The 15,974-nt window shown below is 37.0% G+C and overlaps 1 long non-coding RNA gene across 3 annotated transcripts in view; it reads left to right on the top strand.

The window, feature by feature from the left end:
* LOC136761569 (uncharacterized) overlaps nt 1–15,974 on the top strand; it is a 248,501-nt gene that overhangs the window by 90,964 nt on the left and 141,563 nt on the right. For 2 of the 3 annotated variants that reach the window (XR_010820386.1, XR_010820380.1), the window contains exon 4: nt 3,758–3,791. This is a non-coding gene — a long non-coding RNA (uncharacterized LOC136761569). Of the gene's footprint in view, nt 1–3,757; nt 3,792–12,182; nt 12,447–15,974 lie in introns of those variants that run through there. The other variant, XR_010820374.1, reaches the window with a different exon arrangement.

Genomic DNA, 15,974 nt, shown 5'->3' with positions numbered 1-15,974 from the left:
ATGTGATCTTTAACGAATGATATGCATCCCTGTTCCTGGAGAGTGTTGCCTTCTCCTGAGATATCACCTGGGCTTTTAATGACTTCACTGGAACACTTAGTGATCGAATGGATCTTTAGATCTTTAACCGTTAAACAATTTCAAATCCACTGCTGACGCTAGAATGAGGAGTGACAAGCACTGTTGGAAATGGGCAGTATTATCTCTCAGACGCTGATGAATAAAAACCTTCACCTGCAAAATACCTGAAGCATGAAGAATAAATAATAATAATAATAATAATAATAATAATAATAATAATAATAATAATAATAATAATAATATAATTGGCTAAACTGTTTTTCTTCTTTTTGCATAAGTGGAAAAGGAGGAAAACCTAAAGTCAACCTGCCCTTTGATCAAGATTACTAAATGATTAAAATATTTATGAGAGTGCAGTTGAGCAATAGCTTCTTTTAACTACTGTGGCTTGGTTACCTTGAACAGAGAGTATGTGGGGCTGCAGTATGACAACTAAGATAAAGACATTATGTTATGAAAAATAGGGGAGTGCCACAAAGGAATGCTTTTTATATCACGTTGTTAATGATTTTTTTAAATTGTATTCTCTTTAATGGTGAAGTTTGTGTAAGGCACAACTCTTTCTGATGATAATCCTTTAGTTTTCCAGAACTGCATCCCCCTGACTTCATTGGCATTCCAAAGCGTTTGGCTCACCGAGTTCCACAGAAATGTCATAGAACCAAGGGCTTTGTAGGTTTATAAACTCTTGCAGCTATAACCATATTTATTTAGCATCTAGTTTGATTAGAATGATATATCTCACACACATATATATATATAGCCATAGTTAGCAATGAGATTCATCTATATATGGTTCTGGGGTTTAACTAAGGGTCAACACTTTCTGGAGTAATTATGAAAATATCTATTATTTACATCTTAAATTCACTCCTCCTCAACTTTTACCTTTACATGTTTTACAAGAAATAAGATCAGCCAAATATAAATATGATTTTGTGCCCTCCAAATAATTTTTAATGGTAGTTTACATTATAACTTAACTGCATAATGCATAACAGCATTTGTCTGTGATGAATATGGCAATTCAAATTGAGCGCAATGCAATAAAACATTTTTGGTGTCTCCCTCCCTTCCAATATATAGGGAGAGATCAAGACTAATATTAGGTAATGAGAACATTTTAAAACTGGGGGAAATATTTCTGTTTTAATCAAATTCCCAATAAAGAACTGGTACTAAAAAAAAGACACACAAACACAGATTGCCTGCAGCACAGAAAGCATGAAGGAACACTGCTATACTTTTATAGCATTTAGATTTTTGTAAATCAAACAAAAAATACATTTTCTGCAGAGGGTGTGCAATGTGTCGACACAATTATAACACACAATCATTGCATTTGGCAAGCAAGCCTTGTTTTAGTAAAGAGCATCTTTCTAAATGTATATAAAATACAAAAAGAAAGAACTGAAGAACTTGCTGTCTGGGTGACAGGTTGGAACATCTTACAAGAAGGGGGGGAGAAGAGTTATAGTAAGGTAGTGTATGAGTGCCCTCTATAACACTGGGAGGGAAGTGTTACTGCTTGTTCTAGCCTTTTAACTATATATTAATAGTTATTGATTCCCCTAAGATAGTATGTCTTCTAAAAGACTAATCATATGAAAACAACCATATCCCTATTTCAGTATTGAATTGCATATGCAGTTTTGGGAGTTAATGAGATAAACTATAGTTGAATTAAGATTTCTTTATTTCTTTCTGTATTAACATACATTATACATTAGATTTTCTTACACCGCCTTTCCCCCTTTTTTAAAAAAACATTGGAATTGCCATTTAAAAAAAAAATCTTTGGGGTCTCTCTGAAAGCATTCTGCACTGGTCTGAATTATTCATCTCAATATCTTGTGTAGAATATAATGGGTTATAACAAGCAAAGCACAAGGTTCCGAAAAAGATACTATAAAACTGTCATTTTCTTGTCTTGGTTCATCCTGATAAGTAAGTAAGTAAGTAAGTCTAATATTATGTAACCATTTTGAAGATGTCAGCTGGTATTTGTACAGGGCTTAGCATGTTTAAGGTTGCTATTTGCCTGACCTCACTAGCAGCTAGTAGAGAAACACCTTTCTCCAATCTGCTGTGTGATGAAGCTGGCCATTCCCTAGCAGCTGTGAGAGACAACAGACAGAGACAGAACCACAGGGTGAATACCAGCTGACATCTTCAAAGGGATTATATTAGTCTCATAACTCCTAAATTAAAACCCTCATCATGTGAACAATGCCAAATGACAAGATGACAGGGATGTTACTTAAATGGTCACAGTAACACGGGGGCGATCTGCAAAGCACAATATCTATATATTTCTGTAGGTGTACTGCAGGGATCAGTTTTGGTACCGACAATATTGGTATACTTCCTCAGTGAAATAATATTTAACTGTGACATCGAGTTCCATTGCACTCTTCAAAGACCATTCACAATTTTCTCTCTTCCACAGACTTAGGTTTTATCCCTTGCTTTCATGTTGCTTTATTGACAGCAGTGGCTAATGACACTCTTCAGCTCAACCCAATTCAACAGAAAATGTGTTGTCTGGTGTAAGGAACAAAATGTAGCTCCAGCTTATTTCAACTCCATTAAACTTGAGGGTAATAATGATATTCCTGGGTTTTGGAAGAGTTATTTCATTTTGGAGTTAAACCTTGACATGCAGACATTGGGAGATTGAAGGCATGACTGACTCAAACAAGAACAAAACTCTAATTAAAACAAAACAAAACAAAGTACCTACATGAGTTTAAGTTAGACTTAATCCCTTTGGCAACAAACAATTACCTTTGTTTAATTCTTCATACTTTGGTTAAAAGGAAAGCTTACTACATGAAGGCTTTGTGGAATGGGGAAACGTCTATTGCAATTGGACAGGGACTGCTGATACGAAAGCACACGAGTACATGGTTCAAAAATACAAAGCAAACCCACAAACAAAACAAAAAACACACACAAACAAGAATCAACACCAACAACAACAAAAACAGCTTTCAAAACATGCCTCTTTCCTACTGTGTCAAAAACAGAGTAAATATTTCAGTGCACCGGGGAGTAATAAAGGGCTACCTGTAATTAAAACCAGCTGCAGTCTTTTCTGACAAGCACTAATTGCCGATAATGATTTTTGAGTGCTGTAAAATTCACACGCTGCAGTTGCTTTAAATGGGGGAGGGGGGGGGGGACCTCTTGCAGATCTTTTTCTGGAAGAAAAAAAAGTTAATCTTTGCTGCTGACTTATCAAATCCTCCAGTCACCTGTTTGCCATCATTTTCATGAGCTGATAACAGGTTTATTAGAGTCATAATGTGCAGGTGGCAGTGTAAAGGTCCCACTTGGTGAAATATAAATCCTTCTGAAAGCTTTTATGTGGGAAAAGGGACCAGGGATTGATTTTCTAACAGGGGAGAGGTCTAATAAAGATATATTTGTAATTAAAAGATGTCTGAACTTGTAATTAATAAATCACTGTATTTCAAGATGTGCAGTAATAAAAACAAAAAAGGCTGCAAGTTGGCAAATAATATTACAAATAATACAAAGCTGTTAATTTCCCAGTATGAGTTGGGATCCATCCCAGGCTGGAATCCCCTGAAAATCACTTATCTCTGGTATATGCAAACTGGCTTTGTGGCCTGAATCCTGCTGGTCATTGTCATTTTGTTTGTTTTTACAGTGCTTTAGGACAATGATGCAGACCAATCAAACCTGTAAGTAGCAATTTTATGTTAACAGTACCAGAATGAAGACAATACTAATGTTATACAGCAGCAATATGTAATACATACCAAAAGCATGATAAGCAACATTAGTTAAATATTGAAGGTTGTGTAAAGGGTTTCTCGTGTTGTATAAGAGATGTTATGTTATGACTGTAACTGACCTGTGTTGTGTTTTCATCCAAGTGAAACATAATGAAACTATTAAAAACAAATGTACATCCTGTGAAACTTGCACCACTAGCATTAAGTGTCCCGAAATTATGTTGTTAATTTAAATACTTTTTAAATACTGGTAATTCTCTGCACAGGATGATATTTATACATAAGATAAGAGGTATAGGATTTTTTGGAAATGCTGCTCTGTGATTGGCTGGTTTCTCATATGTAATTTATACTTTATTCAAGTTGCCCCCACCTCTGTTTACTTCTCTGTCGGTTCAGTGAGAATTATGTTTTTTATACCAGAAGTTTCTATAATTCATATGTAGTCCACACTTTCAAAATCTTGGCAGGTTTGACCACTGAGCCCAGAGTAACATACAATATTTCATAAGATCAGGGCACAGGCACTTACACCAGGACAGGTTTTCATCTGGTGACATTCTCCATTAGGTAACTCATTATATTACTAACTGAACTTATCTTGTCTCTGTGCTTAACCTCCCTATTACTAGCCTCTTGCAGGCACATCTGAGAAAAAAAACCCTCTCAAACAATAGTGTCCCCTCTTTCAGACAGAAAGCATCTGCAATGGGTAGTTATATACTGTATGTGGGTAGATATACTTTATATCTGACGCTTGACCTTTCAAATAAGGTTATGTCAAGTAAAATACTTAATGTCAGATGACTTTGATTTGCTGATTCTCTAAAAGCCTGCGCTCAGAGTGGATCAGTCGTGCAGCATTGCTGGGGTCAGATGGGGTGAAGTCAGCTGAAGCATCCTAACTTAATGAACACTTGTGACTCCTGACCCTGGTCTGGACTGCATTTACAGTCAAACCTGACCTACCTTCCAGATCCTTCAGAATAGCCGATACACACGGCGAAGTCGTGGTTGAATAGTAATTGACTTATCCAGATTGAGACATACAATAGGACCAAAGGAATTCTACATGTACATAAAACAAATCACAAGAGCCACAAAAACACACCCAAAAAAGTAATCCTCCAATTATAATATATATAGCTGAGAAGCACAAAAAAAATAGTAATAATTGTACCCATTTGAATGCTGATTAAACAGCCATGTGCCATGACAGGCTTGTGAGAAAACAGTCAGATAAATTATGCTAAAGGAGAAAGGTACAGATACAAAGAGGCTCTGTATCTACTCCGGGGAAAGTATGACAACAGCAAACAAAAAATATAAAAAGTACAAATTTGGCAGGTGTGTTGTTAGACGGGAAAAAGGATAAAATGTAGACAGAGACAAGGAACATGCCAGCTGTGTTGGAAACTACAACTTAGGTCGAAAGGAGAATTTTTGATCTGCAGACCAAATTTTTCTTACTTTAGATCTGAATTGGCTACAAACAGGCTTCTAATATACAAATGAGGATTGAGTGATCAGTTATTCTGGTGTGGCATGTCATGTGTTTGCAGACGTCCATGCTGAATAGGAAACGTGTCTATTTTTTCAAAATGGGGATTCACAGTACTCACACAGCAGTGACTTTTTGGCAGGAAGAAAGCACAGTCCATACTGAGCAAGACAGACCCCTGGCTGTTTAGAGACGTTTCTCATGGGCCGCTACAGTCCCTACAGAGGTTAAGAAGGAGAATATGCTTAATGCCAGACCCATAATTATGAAATAAACTTGGCGTGAGTCTGCCATTGTTTATATGATTTATTTGCATAATTGATGAGTGCTTTCAGTGACTGATTATCTATAAAGTAGCCACTGTTTGTAGAGCTGAGCCATTGTGATTATTAACACTTTACATGCAGCCCCATTGTATTCAACCGGAGGGTTGAGATATATATCTTTTAATAACTCTGGCATTACAGTAGCACACATACAGCATGAAAAGTGTCCAGTTTTAATTTGGAATACATTTTGAACATGTGAAACAGAAGGTACATATCATTTAAATTGAATTTTGACGTCATTTTTTTCATAGGAGCCAAATCAGGACCAGGGTTATTTGTTTCCCCTAAGAATGTGATTTTGAGATGTTGTTACAAGACATCATCTTTATTCTGAAATTGATTGCATTTGTCCTTGGCTGTAGCTATGCCATTTTAAATTGCCAAAGAATTACACTAGTGTTAGAAAGCTGTGGCATATAATGCATTTTTGAGATGTGTACAGAATTACATTATGCAATTGAAGGGTGCCAATAAAATGAATGCCAAAGCAATATTTCACCTTATGAGGGTTTAAAATTCACACAAAGATACTTGGTATTTGCAAGTGCACTCTGTAATAGGCTAGACCTGCTGTGAATAAATTGATGATGAGACGGCTTGAAATATTAATGAAAACATGTTTCTGATACATGTGTAGATATGAACACCAACCGAATCACAGTGACACTGCATACATGTATAATTCTCTTTTAATCATTGCTTTCCTTATATCTGTCCAAAATTGTGCTCGTATCGTTTTTCTTTTTCTTTTGATTACTTTTTCACCAAGTAGAGTTCCACATAGATTGACACTACTGCTGGACACTTTGCCAGCAATTTCTCTGAGATCTGACATCTGATATATCGATGAAAAGCACTCTCACACCATGCATATTGAGCAATGTGAAGAGGAGGTTACTGATACGATGTGTTAATGGCAAATTGCCCATCTGGATAAAACAGGGAGCACAGATTCAGCCCTTGAGCTCCTGTTGGTGTTAGAGGTTATATCTGCTGTGTGTCTTTTACACTTGACATGGAGCGACCTCAGATGATGAGATACCTGGTTAATCTAGACATAGTGAAGTTGACCTGTGGGTGCCTCACTTAGTGAATGAGTTATGCAGAGATGACCAACAATTAAAATGAGAGGATCTGTATTTACCCTTAGTTCTCCTGGGCTGTATATCTCACAGCAGGGACACCATGTTGCGTATAAGGTGAGGGAACAGATATAGAAGCTGATGAGATATACATTGGGATGGAATGGGATTTGTTTGTATATTTCAAATATATGAGATCACACATTTCTACTGTATGGGCTGACCAATCCATGAATGAGGAAGTCTGTATCGGAGAATCAAGTTCATTTCAGAACAAGACAGAGTGGCTTTAATGAAACTTTGGAGACAGGGCTCAAAGGCTACACTCACTTTCCGGTTTGCACCATTTGTAATGAGAAGACAGATTTGCTGAGGCTTCCAGCATAAAATTGAAATTAGCTTCAAGCACACTACCTCGATCTCCGTATCTCTCACATGGATCAAAGTCAACCCGGGATGTAGCATCATCTTAATTAGACAGGCTAAGAAAACAGAGCACACATGTGATATATTATATCATATAACAAAGGCATTATGGTCGATTGAGAATGGCTTATGACTTGTATGTTTCTGTCGAGGAAGATATTAGATTGCCTAAATAAGGGAAGACTGATTGTTATTACTAAGGTGCATTTCTGAGAATTCTTCTAAAATTTGGTTCTTTCCACAGCAACATTCACTGTGTATAAAGACAAATGCACTACATGCTTCCAAGTCATTGTAAAAAGCATTGATTCTCCTTGATCTTACAATCTATCTGCACTTCATGCCCAAAGCTACTTTTTGACACACCGTAATGCTTTGCTCAAACAACACTGAACGGTGGCAAATGTTCTGGAAGACCAGAAAAAGCACTACTCGGCCACCTTTTCCTGCCAACAAAAACGTGTCGATTTTTAAGTGGGCGCAAGTCTGTTGCAGGGGAAAAGAAAATGCGTTCTGTAGTCGTGCGAATGCATTTTTCATCAAGTTAACAACTGCTGTGCCCTTGGGGGAGAGTTGATGCTAAGAAATAAAAGGCTCCAGCAATCCATGATGTCATATTTGAATGTCTAGTTCAATAGTTTAACACCCCTGTAGCACATGGAGTCATTGGTTTGCACACAACACATCTAGAGTTATATGCATGTTGTGGCCAAGATCAATTTTGTAAATGCCATCTGAGTTGAAACCTGAATCCTTAGCACCATAAGCAAGTATGTTTCCAATATTAGTTGTATGTTATCCTGCAGGCTACTTGCACCCGTTGCGTTGTTCCTCTCACCACAAATGAAGTATTACCTATCAAGCTCATCTACATTCTGCGGAGTGGGAGTGGGCTGTATTTGCTTTATTTTGGGTTGCCTATATCATAAATGCCAAGATTAAGGAACATTCTGTCATAATAATCCATGTAACTGTAGGGAACTAATTTCCTGTTAATTATGTTTCAATATAATCAAAGGTCATAACTGAATATGATTGGATTTCACAATACAAGGATTAATTGTATAATAACTAGGGCACTGAACATTAATGGACAAATATATTTGTTTGCTTGAACTTACTGTCAGAACACGTGAGCGTAACGCCTCGACAAGGAAGCGTTAGGGAAAATAGGATGGCCTTCAGTGTGAACATGTTTCTCCGATTGTGCATAAAACACCTCGCATTTATACTGTTACTTGACTGTCATGTTACCATAGTCACCACACAGGTACAACTACTTCTTGGCTGGTTCACATGATGGGCTACTACAAAACTACTATTTGACTTCGGAATATATAAGAAATGATCAATTTCTACTGTCTAGTCAGACCCTCACACAATTGTACAACATCAGCCAAAATGCAGGATTTCCCTTTAAGCATCCTCCCACACAAATCCAATATTGTCTTCCAAACGATTATGCAATGAAACAAAAAGGTAAGCTGCTTGACAACTATAAAAGGACATATTTTTTTAAGCATGGAGGAATTTGCTCGTTTTAGGAAACACTTACTTCATAGCAAGGCTCTTTAATTAATAACATCTGAGTGCATTATTAGCTGAAACAGTTGGGGGTTTGCAAGACAACAGACTAACGTTGCCTTTAGCAACAATAGCATCAATTAACCCAGGGCAGCAATCTGTGGAGCGCATTCTTTAGCACTAAACATGCTTCATGAAGCTTCACATTCAGGTGAAGAAGTGGGGCCAGAAGTCAACTCTTTGAACAGGGGGGGCAGTTTTAACATGTATTGTTAATTATTCAACATACAGGGCCCTGGCAGATAAATTCAATTTAGATATTAAAGTAAGATTAATAGGAGCTCCCAGTTTTCTAGCTGCAGGCCAGGAGGGGTTGCTCTCAGAGGAAGTGAAAGCTTCAGTACAGCATTAGGTAGTTTTTTGAGGCGTGCTGATGTGATTTCCAATGAAGAAGTAGAGCATTCATTGGGAACCGAAGCACTTCCCTCTCCACTGCTGTGGTAATAAACCCCTATATATGTTACAAATAACAATCTATTGATTGAGTGTTTGGGATTTAATTATTTTTAAGTGGACCATTGACTCTCAATATAATAGATCAGGCTTGTATCTTATATACCTAATTTGTTATAAAAGCAATTTAAAGTATGTATAATGAATTGTACCAAATTGGGCAGCTCTTTCAGTGTACCAGAAGCATGTGTTGATGACCTAAAGTAGGTTTAAATCTGGCCTACAACTCAGTTTTTTCTTTCTTGGCGACGACCTTATTTCAGGGTGACATTTTTTTACGGCAATATGTCTAAACAACTAGAAGCACAAAAGTTTCATAGCAGCTTCACACATTCTTCAGTTCGTCTAAAGCTTGATTATATATTGAGTGTTGTAAATGTCATAATTCACAAGAGCCTCACATTCGATCATCTTAAAAACATAAAAATTGCCACGTCTTCCATGTAACCCAGAAACTTATTTACGGTACTCTATAAATTAGCTGTCAATTTGGCTTTAACATTGTTTGCATTTGCATTACATTTCTCAGTTTCACAGTACTTCTTCCAATGCAAATACAAAGGACAACTGTTATGCTAAAATGTGAGCAAAAGCACTGAAAGACTTTTGAATCATCTTGTTTGGTCGATGTTTCCTTGTATGTGCTGCCATGGAAAGTTGGAACTGCTTAAAAACAGCACTTTAGAAAACAGATGAAGTGACTAACAGTTTAACAGATGGAATCTTAGCTAAATGTGTAATTATTGAACAGTATTTAAAAAAAAGAAATGTTTAGAATTGTTCAGAATTTTCAGACTGTTGGTATGAATTTTGAATTGGATTAATTTCATTTTTGTTTTTATTACACCTACAAATCTGTGAAAAATGTGTTGGTATTAGTTTATAATGTAGGCATATATGTTTCATGTTTTTACGTCATTGATATTCAGTACGGTCAGATGACACTGTCACTGTCGCAGTCACAATTCCCAATGCCCAAGCTGCACAGTTTAAATAAGCACCAAATCCACAGCACCAGTACTCTGCACATGAGATCCCAGTGGCCACTCCATAATGGGTTCATATACTCATATATAATGAAGTCTTTTCAATGTACGCAATGAACCCTATTCCACATATTCAATCTTTACATCTTGTTTTAGAGTCCTCTTCTTTTCTTGTGGGAAATAGGCTTGATTGAATAAGGACAGAGGCAGCCGAATGCTCTATTTTCTTCATGGTACATTCTGTGTCATTAAACGCTTGCACACATGAGAGATGCCTGTTGTATTTCTATGCAAGCACTGTCAGCAAGCGTTAATGGAAAGAGATGCAGTATCGTACTTTCAGCAATCCATTTGCGGACTGTCACATTTTCTTATCCATTCTCTTCATTCTCATTTAACAGCTCCTACCTGAGTGTGTTACTGTCTGAAGCATTTATAAATGTCAGGTTTTGATCTAACAGCCCTATTGCTGTTATTAATAATTTAAATAATATAATGAGAACCTTAGAGTCTTGTGTTTTACTTACAGGGATTTATGGTAGCAAGACACATCAGTGGTACTGAAAGTTGCTTTTTGGAGGGCCAAGAAATCTACACTGCATCTTTAAAGTAAAAAAAAAACAATTTAAACAAGGCATTACATACAGCAGGGATTAATATGAACATGTTTACATGCATGTTTGTAAATGCTGTATGTACGTTTTGGATATGCTATCTAAGTGTGCTGAGACCTGAGAATTGAGATTAAGATTAAATTGTGTAGTTTAAACTGGAGTTTACATTAGCCTGAGTTGTGAATTTAGTCTGAATACAAAAATACAAAGGAAACATAATAAACCCATAAATAAATAAATTACACTTCTTTTCTTTTCAGTACCACTATGGGTTAGCTTGGTCCTGTATGGAACACGAATGAACAATGACTCATATGCTAATAAATTCAATACATGTTATTCTACAGACTTTTCACCCAGGAATCACGATAGCTGTCTTGCTTTCAGTTGGGAAATAAATATGATATTTAAGATTAGCTACATCTGTATAACTGTAACCACAAATGCATATTTGCATTATGCATAAATGCATAACTCTTCTGGATTACAACAAATGCTCAACCATTTTTAAATCAATATTTCAGAACATAACTAAGCATGGCTGTTTTGAGTGTTTGTTTTTCAGAAGCGTACAAATTACCACACCAAAAACTCACTTTTTTTTTTTTTAAGTTTGTTGTTTTGATGAAGCTGATTTTATTGCATTACCAGTTTGACCTGGGGGTGGGGAGATTATCTGTTTAATGTGATAACTTCTAATTAATTCTATTTATTAATTTTTTTCTCCAAATTAAATGGTGTCAATCCTAAAACTACCACTGCCTCTAATTATTTTATTTATTCAAATTTGGAGCGAGAGAGAGAGAGGGAGAGAGAGGGAGAGAGAGAGAGCGACCCATCTTTGGAGTCTCTCGGATACGCTCTGTTAGATTTGTACAAAAGGCAGATGATAATTAAACCTGACGTTCACATTTTCTGAAAATAACAATTTGCAGGACACTTAAGCCATAATAGTGTTGTTATTAGCTTTCAGCACTTGGAAAATCATTTCTAAAATGTGAAGCAGTCAAATGTGCTGAATAATTAAACAGGTTCTCAGGAAAAGTCTGTGTTTTATTATGGTCATTTTAACACAAAAACAAAGGGCAATATGATAGCTACATTAGCAGAAAACAAAGGCTTAAGCAAACAATCGGCCCCCCTAATCATCGGTGACCAGAACACATTCATGCAGTAAAGAATACTTCACTAGTACTAAATGATTTGTTACATTTCATAGTAATGTATTGAATGATAAAAAGACAGCCCTGAGTTATCTGAGTTTCAGCTAGGTATCCAATGTAGCCAATATCTCTCTTGTCTTTTGCTTTGCATTCCTTCCTACTGCCCTAAAAGCTCTCTCTTTGATATCCTCCCCAAAAGGTCATTATTATCCTGGCTAGGCTGTCATTTCTCAGGAAACCTGGTTTAGGATGAAGACTTTCATCAGAAGGACCTATGCAAAATGTACTGGAACTATCAACTGAAGTTGTGCGGTGTTGTTCCAGTCAGCTGAGAACATGATATATTGAGCAGACATGTCAGTGTCTGGCCATGGGTCTTCTCATCCATATCCACTTGTACTGGAGGCATTTGCAACCTTAAATGAAATGGTCATTGTTTAAAAATGGGTAGATGTATTTTTTTTTGTCAAACAATTTCAATAATGTGTGGGGGTGATGGATGCTATATTAAATACACAAATAAACATAATAAATAAGTAAGTAAGTAAAACTAAGTAAATACATACATACATACATACATACATACAGTGAGGGAAAAAAGTATTTGATCCCCTGCTGATTTTGTACGTTTGCCCACTGACAAAGAAATGATCAGTCTATAATTTTAATGGTAGGTGTATTTTAACAGTGAGAGACAGAATAACAACAAAAAAATACAGAAAAACACATTTCAAAAAAGTTATACATTGATTTGCATGTTAATGAGGGAAATAAGTATTTGACCCCTTCGACTTAGTACTTGGTGGCAAAACCCTTGTTGGCAATCACAGAGGTCAGACGTTTCTTGTAGTTGGCCACCAGGTTTGCACACATCTCAGGAGGGATTTTGTCCCACTCCTCTTTGCAGATCCTCTCCAAGTCATTAAGGTTTCGAGGCTGACGTTTGGCAACTCGAACCTTCAGCTCCCTCCACAGACTTTCTATGGGATTAAGGTCTGGAGACTGGCTAGGCCACTCCAGGACCTTAATGTGCTTCTTCTTGAGCCACTCCTTTGTTGCCTTGGCTGTGTGTTTTGGGTCATTGTCATGCTAGAATACCATCCACGACCCATTTTCAATGCCCTGGCTGAGGGAAGGAGGTTCTCACCCAAGATTAGACGGTACATGGCCCCGTCCATCGTCCCTTTGATGCGGTGCAGTTGTCCTGTCCCCGTAGCAGAAAAACACCCCCAATATAATGTTTCCACCTCCATGTTTGACGGTGGGGATGGTGTTCTTGGGGTCATTCCTCCTCCTCCAAACACGGCGAGTTGAGTTGATGCCAAAGAGCTCGATTTGGTCTCATCTGACCACAACACTTTCACCCAGTTCTCCTCTGAATCATTCAGATGTTCATTGGCAAACTTCAGACGGGCCTGTACATGTGCTTTCTTGAGCAGGGGGACCTTGCGGGCGCTGCAGGATTTCAGTCCTTCACGGCGTAGTGTGTTACCAATTGTTTTCTTGGTGACTATGGCCCAGCTGCCTTGAGATCATTAACAAGATCCTCCCGTGCAGTTCTGGGCTGATTCCTCACCGTTCTCATGATCATTGAAACTCCACGAGGTGAGATCTTGCATGGAGCCCCAGACCGAGGGAGACTGACAGTTATTTTGTGTTTCTTCCATTTGCGAATAATCGCAACAACTGTCGTCACCTTCTCACCAAGCTGCTTGGCGATGGTCTTGTAGCCCATTCCAGCCTTGTGTAGGTCTACAGTCTTGTCCCTGACATCCTTGGACAGCTCTTTGGTCTTGGCCATGGTGGAGAGTTTGGAATCTGATTGATTGATTGCTTCTGTGGACAGGTGTCTCTTATACAGGTAATGAGCTGAGATTAGGAGCACTCCCTTTAAGAGAGAGCTCCTAATCTCAGCTCGTTACCTGTATAAAAGACACCTGGGAGCCAGAAATCTTGCTGATTGATAGGGGATCAAATACTTATTTCCCTCATTAACATGCAAATCAATTTATAACTTTTTTGAAATGCGTTTTTCTGGATTTTTTTGTTGTTATTCTGTCTCTCACTGTTAAAATACACCTACCATTAAAATTATAGACTGATCATTTCTTTGTCAGTGGGCAAACGTACAAAATCAGCAGGGGATCAAATACTTTTTCCCCTCACTGTACATGCATACATAAATAACAATGGGTATTTAATAAGTAAAACAATGTACATGTGAGTTAGTTCCCCCCTAATAATAATAATAATAATAATAATAATAATAATTATTATTATTATTATTATTAGTAGTAGTAGTAGTAGTAGTAGTAGTAGTAGTAGTACTTACATGGTGACTTACATGGTTTAACAATCACTAAGATATCAAGTTCTATATATACACAATAAAGGTGACAACATCGCTATAAAAATTACTTGTTGCAGCAAATACAATGGTGTAGAAGACTGGAATGGACTGAAGGTTTAACAGATGCATCTTACGTTGGCATTGAAAGGTGGTAAAACACTGTGCCCTTCTAATGCCCATGAGGAACTCATTCTGCCACCATGGGCCCAGAGGGAGGCCCGAGTGAGACTCAGCACTTGGACACCTGATACGAAGCCATGGATAATCATCATTAATCCTAATTGTTGTGTGATTCTCTGTAGATCAACAAACAACTTATGTGACTCGAATGATGTGTAATTATCAGTTTACGCTCCATTCTGATCTGACTAGCAAGATTTGAAATTGAACATGTCGTTACAATGTACATCTACACTAAGAAACACATAATTAAGATCTTGCTTCTGCCAGAGACTGAATTCCAAAAGATGGAAGCAAAATGCAAAATAAAAAAAATAAAATAGAAAAGGAAAAAATATATCAAGTAGAAATTATAGGATCAAGGAGAAATAAAGGTTTCTCAACGCTGAGTTGATCCGACTTCTTGAGGTAAAACAATATTATTATTATTATTATTATTATTATTATTATTATTATTATTATTATTATTATTATTATTATTATTATTCATTAATTAATATTGTTGTTGTTGAATTTGTTAGATAGGTTTGTAAGTGATGTTCTTAATCCTCTGTGTAAGGGAAGGAGTTACATCCACAATTTTGCTCAATATGTGCAGGCAAATGCTTATCTTGTGTGGCTGTCAGTGCAGAAAACATAAATATCAGTGACAAGAAAGCCAAAGCACACACCATACAAAATTGCTGAGGTGCAGCCATCCTTAATCCCATGGCTTATTTTGCTGAGCATCATAATACAAAAAAATGCATAATCAATGCACTACACTGCATGTCACCCAGACCTCTCCTGTACAAAAAGGACTTGAACTTTTTCAGCATGGTGTAATTTATAGGCTGCGTCCTTAGGAGACATGGGCCACATTAAAAACACTCCTTGTTGCCAAACACTGGAAGGCTTTAAGGAGGGTTTAAAGCCTTCTGGGAGCCTATACAGATCTACTCCTTTCAGATCAGCAATGTAGCTTTTGCAAGATCCCACACTGAGGGATTAAGTCTTATTCAGTAAACAGTAATGTTATTTTCAGTGGAGCGAGACAATTTTTTTGTTGCGGTTATGAGAAAGGAAACCGTGTATCTGACTGAGCTGTTGTAGAAGGAGCTGGAAAGGAGAGGGAACAACACAAACAAAGGGATGAAACACAGATTCTGAAACACTATATAATAACAATATTATAGATACATTCAGTATTAATATCAGTTATCTTATGTAAAAAAGGAGAATCATTTCTTATTGGTCTAGCAAGATTCAAGTTAATTGAAACTTTTCATTTTTACCATCACACAGAAATTAAATGCAGCTTGTATTCATTTTCTTACAAGTTGTATCTATGGTAGTAAATATACTGAACAAATATGTAAACTCAACATGTAAAGTGTTGGTCCCGTGTTTAGTGAGCTGAATTGAAAGATCCCAGACATTTTCCATATAGCAAAAAGCTTATTTCTCTCAAATTATGTGCAC

Source organism: Amia ocellicauda, chromosome 1, assembly GCF_036373705.1.
Source record: "Amia ocellicauda isolate fAmiCal2 chromosome 1, fAmiCal2.hap1, whole genome shotgun sequence".
In the NCBI taxonomy this organism is placed as follows: domain Eukaryota; kingdom Metazoa; phylum Chordata; class Actinopteri; order Amiiformes; family Amiidae; genus Amia; species Amia ocellicauda.
This window is presented reverse-complemented; position numbering and strand designations above follow the sequence as displayed.